This window comes from Pinus tabuliformis, chromosome 3_2 (assembly GCF_031772625.1).
Source record: "Pinus tabuliformis cultivar Carrire ecotype Pingquan chromosome 3_2, CPIR1, whole genome shotgun sequence".
In the NCBI taxonomy this organism is placed as follows: domain Eukaryota; kingdom Viridiplantae; phylum Streptophyta; class Pinopsida; order Pinales; family Pinaceae; genus Pinus; species Pinus tabuliformis.
In genome coordinates, this window is record NC_142302.1 from 5,903,969 (window position 1) to 5,912,057 (window position 8,089).

General features: G+C 38.2%; 1 long non-coding RNA gene across 1 annotated transcript in view; it reads left to right on the top strand.

Annotated features, from left to right (window-relative positions):
* The window catches only part of LOC149179540 (uncharacterized), a 30,084-nt gene extending 22,306 nt beyond the window's left edge, over positions 1-7,778 (top strand). Inside the window, exon 3 of the long non-coding RNA XR_016256848.1 lies at positions 7,401-7,778. This is a non-coding gene — a long non-coding RNA (uncharacterized LOC149179540). The remainder of the gene's footprint in view (positions 1-7,400) is intronic.
* Positions 7,779-8,089: the final 311 nt, after the last annotated feature.

Here is an 8,089-nt window from a genome sequence, read left to right on the forward strand (position 1 = left end):
ATTAACACTCCTTGTTCATAAGGTAGTACTACTTGCTCCCACTTGACCAGGCTAAATTTTTTGTTTTCTTGCTTCCCCCTGCCACAGAAAGCTTCTTAAGATTAGCTCCATTTGTTTGTGGGCACTTGCTGGGGCCATGATTATGGCATATTGGTAGATAGGTAGTGCTGCAAGGAGTGCTTTGATTAGGATTACCCTTCCAGCCATATTCAGCCACATCATACCCCAGCTTTGTATTTTGTTTTTCATTTTTTCAATTTGTTTAGTCCATATTTCTATCTTCATGTTCTCTTTTGAGATTGGAAGTCCCAGATAAAAGAAGTGTGTCCATTTTTCCTGTACAGGGATGTCTAAGATTTGTGAGATCCTTTGCATAGTTCTGGGAGGGGTATTCCATCCATATATCCTGCATTTTGTATTATTTAATAGCCCACCTGAAACCTGTAAAAAATCATCCAGAACTTTTTTGAACCTCCTTGCTATTATTGTTGATGCCCCTCCCAGCAGCAATGTGTCATCAGCAAAGAGTGAGTGGTTTATTGTTTTTACTCCTTTTGCTATTCTGATCCCTGTGATATTTCTTTCCTTTCTTTGATTTTCCAGAGCCCTGCTTAATGTTTCCGCCATTATAATATATAGGAAGGGGGAGAGAGGACAACCTTGCCTAAGGCCTCTTGTGCTTTGAAAGAAATCACTGGGCCTTCCATTTATGAGGGGGGCAATCCATGGAGTAGAAATGCATGCCTGTATGACTTCCACTATTTCTCTTGAGAAACCAAGTTTTTGGAGGACAACCATTAGATATGGGTGACTGACCCTGTCAAATGCATTTGCCAGTTTGATTATGAGGCCTTTTTCTTGCCTTAGCATACTGGAGTGTACCGCTTCCTGTACAATAATTACATTATCTATGATTTCCCTGTTGGGCACGAATCCTCCTTGATTTTCAGATATGATTATTGGAAGTACTTCCTTGATTCTATTTGCAATTATTTTTGTTATTCTTATACGATGAATTGTAGAGAGAGATAGGGCGATTAGAGCAAGATAGGAGGATTTTGTGCTGCCTCTTTTTTTTTTTTTTTTTTTTGAACACATTTTTCACCATTCTTAAGAAATCCTTTCTGATGGTATACCAATGAAATCTGTAAAATGCTATTGTGAAACCATTTGGCCCTGGGGCTTTGTCTGGATGTAGGCTCCATATGGCTGCCACTACCTCTTCTTCTGTGGGATCCTTGCACATTGCTGCATTTTGGTCTTTTTTATTTATTTTTGTGTGCTTTAAGAAATCTTCACTTTCAGCCATTTCTTTGTTGGCTAAAAGTAAGTTTTTAAAGTGCTGATAGGCTGCTTTTTTTAGTTCCTCCGCTCGTTTGACCTCTTGGCTTTCGACTTGAATTTTTTCTATTTGGTTTCTTGCTCTTCTTATTTCTTCTAGAATATCCATGGATGGGTCTGTGTGGTATGTTCCTCCAAACTTTTCTCTTATGCTTCTTACCAAATTTAAATCTCCTCCTAGTATTATTTTCCCAGCTTGCACTTCTTTTAGTGCTTCTTTTGAGGTGTCCCAACATTGCTCTCTTTCCTTGTAGTGATTTGAGGTGTATATATTTATGACACTGTACTTCTCTTTTGTACTGATTTGCATTAGATCCGTTTGGATCCCGTGCTGATCTTATTTTATTAATTCCCAAGTTCATTTTTTCCATATTGTGCATATACATCTTGACACTCCTGTTGCCTGTATTGCTTCCCCTTCATAATTTCTATTTTTTTTTGTTGATATTTTCAGTTTCTTGGCTGCTTGTTTTTGTCACCTGAATCATAAGGATGTTTGGGTTTTCTTTTGACAGAATGTCTCTTGTGGCATTTTCTTTGATGGACGATCCCATTCCTCTGCAATTCCAGGAGACCACTATCATTATTTGCTTGTTGGGTGGTGCATGGCTCCTTTCCCTCTTTGCTGGCTTTTTTCGTTGTTTTCTGTACTCCTTCCTAAGAAGGTTTCCATAGGTTGCTGTGTTCCTAATGCCATTTCCTTTGCTGCTACTTCATCCTTGATTTCTTTGTTTGTCTTTCTTCCTGATTTTTTTTGGTATTCTACATTTGGGGGTACTTCCTTTCATTCCTTTCTGGTTAGGATTCCCTCTACTGAGGAAGGGGGGAGGGGTATGAGTGTTTGATACTAGAGGGGATGAGGGGGGATTGGGGGTATGTTGTGGGGATCTGGATCTGGATCTTGGTCCAGGGGATGGGGGGGCTGAAGGATCTAGAGGCTCAAAAGGGTTAGGGCTAGCAAGAAGGTTATTAACTTTTGGTGAAGGAGGATGGAGATCAGAGGATGTGGAGGGCTGCGAGGAAGATAGATTTGGTTGTTTGTGGACTGTCTTCTTTCTTTTAACCTGTTCCCATTTGTTTTCTGGGTCTTCACTGTTTTCATTTTCATTTTCTTTCTTTTTTGTATATCTATTTGCAAAATGATCGTATTCGTGACATACCTTGCATTTGAAGGGGATTTGTTCATAATCCAGCTGTTGTATGTGCGTCCACTGGTCCACTTTGATTTTGATGGCTTCTGGTAGCCCTTTCCCAAGATCCACTTCTACACAGATTCTGACGCATGCATGCATATTTTCCTTTGGCTCGCACCTGTCTATATATTTCCAACTGCATTTCCTATGGCTTTGACTGAATCATCCCCCCAACAGTGAAGGGGAAGGTGTGGTAGTTTGACTCAAACGGGGACGACATTGGGAACATCCATTTCTGGGTCGAAATCCGGCGTCCACTTGTTTAGAATTGGGAACATCCATTTCTGGGTCGAAATCTAGCGTCCATTTGTTTAGATACAAACCCCTAGTATCCATAAAATAAGGTCCATTCCTAAATATCAGATTTCGATCCTCCTTGGTTTCAAAGTGGAAGGTGAAGTAACCTCTTCCACAAACTCTGATTGAGATTTTCCCATCTATGACGCAGTCCAGTTCCTTTCTACCCATTTTTGCACAGTTTTGGGCGATGGCCATAACCCAGTGAACTGCTCCACTAATCCATGCTCTGCTAGAGAAAGTGCTCCTCTACGAGGAAGGGCAGGAGGGAGTGAGATTTCAGGAATATCTTCCAATCTTTTAACAAACTTAGTGATTGATGCTCTGTTCTTTGCGGGGCCCATTGCAGAAATGAGAGAGGCAAAAGCTTTTGCTGTTCTTTCATTTTCTTGCTCTTGATCTGAAAGAGGCTCTCCGTCCTCTAATGTGTCCATGGTGCTCAAGCCCCAACAGCAGGAGGCCGTGTCCATGGTGCTCAAGCCCCAACAGCAGGAGGCCGTTGAGGGGCAACTGCGAGCTGCTGCGTGCTTCTTGCTGCATTTGCTAGCTAGGGTTGTGCAGCTTCTTCAGCAAACATCGATTCAGGGCATGCAATATTTTATTCACTACACTGCAAACCTGACTTATGGTATGAGATGTTATTAATGAAACCATGCATATATTAAAGCATATTTCATAGTTAAACAAAACGAGAGTGGATTTATGGATGGGAGAGCAAATTTATGGTATGGGAGCATATTATGGCAGATCTGTTCTATTTCCATACTTATTCCCTGTGTTGCACGGGTACCCGCACCCGGGGGTAGGGTTCTCGAACCCGTCCCGGGTTCCCGCACCCAAGTACCGGATTCGGGTACGGGTTCTTCCCAGATGAACCCAGAAGAACCGGGTTCTTCAAAAAAAAAAAATTTGGGTTCTTTTCCTTTAACGGGTTCTTGGGTTCTTCGGGTGCTTGGGTTCTTGGGTTCTTCGGGTTGGTTTCTTTGGGTTCTTCATAATAAAAACTATATTAAAAATTTAATTTTCAAATAATTTTTTTATTGAAATTTAAAAAATAACTTATAACAAAGGTAAAACTTATAACAAAACCTAAAAAACCCTAAATCAATTCTTGTAAATCAATTTGGAATGAAACATTCTTCCACGGTCCTTACCATCAAAACCTGTGTTGCACGGGTACCCGCACCCGGTTTTTTAAGTTTTCAAATCTTGTTTTTTAAGAATTCTTGTAAATCAATTTGGAATAAAACATTCATTCCCGAGCCAAATAACCATCAAATTATAAACTGTAAATGCACACATACAGGTTCAGACATTTTTGGTCAAATAGAAAGTAGGATTGAGACCAGCCATAAGCTGTAATCAGCTGATGCTGTTAAATGGCAAAGGGCTATTTTGGACAATGGCTAAATTAAGTATCAAAATCTGCCAATTTCTCACAGCATTCTGATAACATCATGTTAAGATTAAAACTAGGAAAATATGCCTAAATCATATATGGTCTCTACAGACTTGTACACCAAGTAATCTCTAAAAACTGCGAAGATGTTTTATGTTTAGATAATTAATATTCAGGCAGAGCTTCGCACTCAAAGACAAACTATCCCTCAAGCCATCAGATGGCTGCTGTGCATTTTATTGGGAAACAAACATTGATAAGCGTGTTTTGTGGAAGGGTAAGGCTGCCACTGTTTTTGGGATTGATTTACCACAGAGCACACCATGCATGGGGCAGGTGGATGATTAGACATCAAGAAAATTCTAGACCACTATCAGGTTGAGAAGAATCTCCTATGAAAAAATTGTGTTTTTATATGGGAGAGACTAAACATTCAAAGCAAAGTTACAAGCTCAAGCTCCAGCCAGAATGAGCAATTTCAATAAGGAGAGATGCTGTCTTGAAATTAGAGCAGGAGGCAGAAATGCTAACACTCCTTGGCTGTGTAGGAGGAAGGGTCTGTACGACCACAGCCTGATTCATTGATAGGCATCCTTGCAAATGAACCTAAGCTGCATAGTTATTTTAAAGCCTGTGTGTGACAAAATCTGTCCCAAGTTTCACCAAAATAGTTGAGTCTAACATTTATCCTAGTATGTATTTTGAATTTTCAGTTTTAGTAGTAGCCTTGAGCTCTCTCACATAGCTGTCACAGTGTCATGGTTACACGGAAAAGATTCAAAAGAACAGTTTTTTGGTGATAAATTTTGAAATTTCAATGTCAATGTTGAATGTTTAATGTCAATGTTGAATGTTTAATGATGTGCATGTTTAAATGATTATCATTAAAGTTTTCTTGTTTAAAGTTGAAAAATATACAAATTCAAATTTCATATATATTATTAATTATAAATTTATAATTTATAAAATATAATTATTAAAATTTAATATTATGATATTACCCGACGAACCCACGCACCCTGTTTCCAAAAATGCCGTCCCTGTCCCCGTCCCCGCACCCACGTTTCCTGGCAACATAGCTTATTCCTTTATCAATGGAATGAAAAAAATTCTTGTGCTTTATTTATCATGATATTAACTCTTTTTATTTATGCAAATTCAAGTTTTGAACAAGCATCAGAATGTTGATTTACTATATGCATTACAGAGTCGATAAGTTCAGGCTTTGAACAATTACTATGAGTTGCCCTCGTTCTATTGGCTCTACATATTCTAATGACCTAAAATAATATACAGAGACATGAGATCCCAGTGTTTCCTCTTGTTGGACAGATGAGTAGCAGCTTCTTCCTTAAAATCTTGAGCTAGGTGAGTTATGGATAACTCTCTACGAGCTAATGGACCTTTTTGTGATATTAGAATGAAAGAGAGAGACTATTGCTAAATGATTGCCAATTTAATCATTGTCAATTACAAAAGGTTCATATGACATTGAAATGGTTCAGGCCAAGATTTAGATGAAAATATGTGTAGCAGTTTCATAAAGGGGCAGGATGCGATAGCTACACCAGAACTGAACTAATATCCCACAGTCGGTAGCATGGCAATCTAATTTCAGTCAGCTCAAAACAGCTCTGTAGAGTTTATGCCTCTCTAATAAGTATCTACTTAATTCTTCAATACATTTTTCTCTCTTTTTCTTCAATGGTTCCAGCAACTTGTTTGCAGAGGTGTTTGATTATATCTATATTATGGAATGACAGAAATGCTATTCTGAAATAGTGTTGACATGTAAAATACTGAAAGATGTTAGGAAGCGAATTTCTTTAGAGACGGGGCAAGACAAATTGATCCACTTCATAACGTTACATCAATTCACGAAGGAAATAAGGAATTAATCCTACTCGATCATTTATTGATGACCTTTCCCAGGGATTCAAAATTCCGGACAAGTTTAGTTGAAATGAATCATTGTGACCACTTTCATCAAGTTTCCAAATAAGTTGAGAAGTCTCCCACATGGTTCAAGAAAAAACATTCTGCCAAATAAGTTGAGAAGTCTCCCACATGGGTCAAGAAAAAACATTCTTTATGCGAGTGGTTAGATGCTTGAAACTTGAAGCCTCATGTTTTTGGTAATTGCACCTATGTTGTTCTAGTGAAGAAATTTCAATGTAGTTATTTCATATTTAGTTCATTTCATAATAAACATTGTAGTAAACCAATGCAAGAAGCCTCGACTGCATTTTCCTGGAAACTACTAAAAGTTCATTCATATACATTGTTTCCTAAGAAAATTCTAGCTTACATATATGCTTGGGATATCCATCCATGAAGACGTAATCTAATCTTTCACTACCATCTCAAGAGCTGACAATCAAGCCACTTATAAAATGGTACTTGGTGATGTAACACTTCATCTAGTTTCTAGTCCAAAATTAGTCCAAAATTAATCACATCATGAGAACTACTTTGGATCAACCGCAGGTTCTTTTCAGTTTTGCAACATCTAGAACTGATTTTTCCAACGTTCTCTGATCCCTAATGTTCTTATATTTATCATTGAGCATTTTGCTCTGGAAGCCCCACTGCTTAAGTAAGGGATTCATGTAGTCTATCTAACTATTATTGCCTTGACTTCAGTGAGTGCCATGCCAATATCTAGTTAATGCATTTTTTCCTACGTTTACCTTTTATCTTCAAATCATCAATGGTTGACTGAATTGATTTCTTCTCTCTAGTCTGCATGGTACTAGTTCTGTCATGCTTCTATGTTCTTTCTTCATCTTGGGATTTGACTTCATAGATCATCCTCTTCTTTAGTGTACTCAATTGAAACTGAGTCCATAGCATCCTTTGGCCTTTGAGCCTTTTATTCTCTATTTTATAGAGATCATCGACTTCTAAATGTTTGGCTTTGAATGTGAATCCACAACTTCATTTCCTTTCTCTCAAGCCCATTCTTTGTCTATGAAAGGGGCTGCTTGCAACTTGAAAACATTCTTTTCTTTTAGTTGCTGAGCTAATGTATCTTTCAATTTTGTTTAGCTGTTCAGTTTGAAGTGAAATAACTAGTAAAGCATCCTACTTCTTTTGTCCTTCCTTTCAATTGATTTTTCAAAAGAGTGGAGTCTAAAGGCTTACCCAAATCAATGTGTGCGGTTTTGCAGGTAGGAAACAATGAATAAGCACAGGTGATGATCATTAATTAGTTGAAGTTCTCCTAGCGACAACTCACATGATGAACTTGCATGGAGAGCTATGGAGAGCTATAGAGTAGATAAAGCGTGGTTTCCTTCAACTTCACCAACTACTCTGATTTCTCATGTTCAATTTGTTAAACATGATCATTGAAAACATTTGCATTCACCTTCTCATCTAGTGAAGGAGTTGAGATGTCATAAATATTTGTCTACTGAAGTACTGTATTCCTTGGCTTACCATCTCTGTAAATCCCTTCTCCATCTATAGGAAAATTTTGTATTGGTTTGTTGGAAATTTCCTGTTTAAAAGGACTCTGGAGAATCACAGATTCTTCATTAATTTCACCATCGTCCTTAGGATTATAAATTACCTGCAATCTCCTTTTATGAGTGTTGATGGTTTTGTACGGGTAGAAAAAACATTTCAAGAAGGTTTTCGAATGGGGTAGCAGTTTATGAAGTGGAGTTGGAGGCTAATGGAGATCTCTTATATCATAGCAATCTCATTCTTGTGTTGAAAAACAAGCTTATGAGAGAGCCGAGATCCTCGAGAAGAATCCGCGACTAGGAGAAATATTAATTATATGGTCTCTTTTCCTTTGGGAGAAGGATTCTACCTTAGAGAAGTAGGTCGAGTTACCTACTACTGGACGAGG